Raw genomic sequence first — 350 nt, 5'->3', positions numbered from 1 at the left:
CGAAAATAAAAGGGTAAGCAAACAGGTAAACGCTCTAATGCATTTCTCTCTAAATATCTCATAACCATGTCAGCCACCGTGGGTGACAGTGGGCATCCCATAGGTGTGCCAAAAATTTGTCTGTAAAAAACTTTGTCAAAAGAAAAAACCGTGGAATTTAACACCAATTGGACAGCATTTAGAAACTCGACTTGTGGGATAGTGGTGTTGTTACTTCGATACCAAATAATCTAAAGAACTTCATAAAAACAGGAAAAGATTCTCTGGATTATATGTCACACAGTGATGTAGTATATAAGATCTCGTGCATGGACTGTGACGTCTCATATGTAGGGCAGACGAAAAGACAG

The sequence above is a fragment of the Wasmannia auropunctata genome, unplaced genomic scaffold, assembly GCF_000956235.1.
Source record: "Wasmannia auropunctata unplaced genomic scaffold, wasmannia.A_1.0 LD336074.1, whole genome shotgun sequence".
Lineage (NCBI taxonomy): Eukaryota > Metazoa > Arthropoda > Insecta > Hymenoptera > Formicidae > Wasmannia > Wasmannia auropunctata.
The sequence above is the reverse complement of the archived record's forward strand: the minus strand, read 5'-3'. Positions refer to the sequence as shown.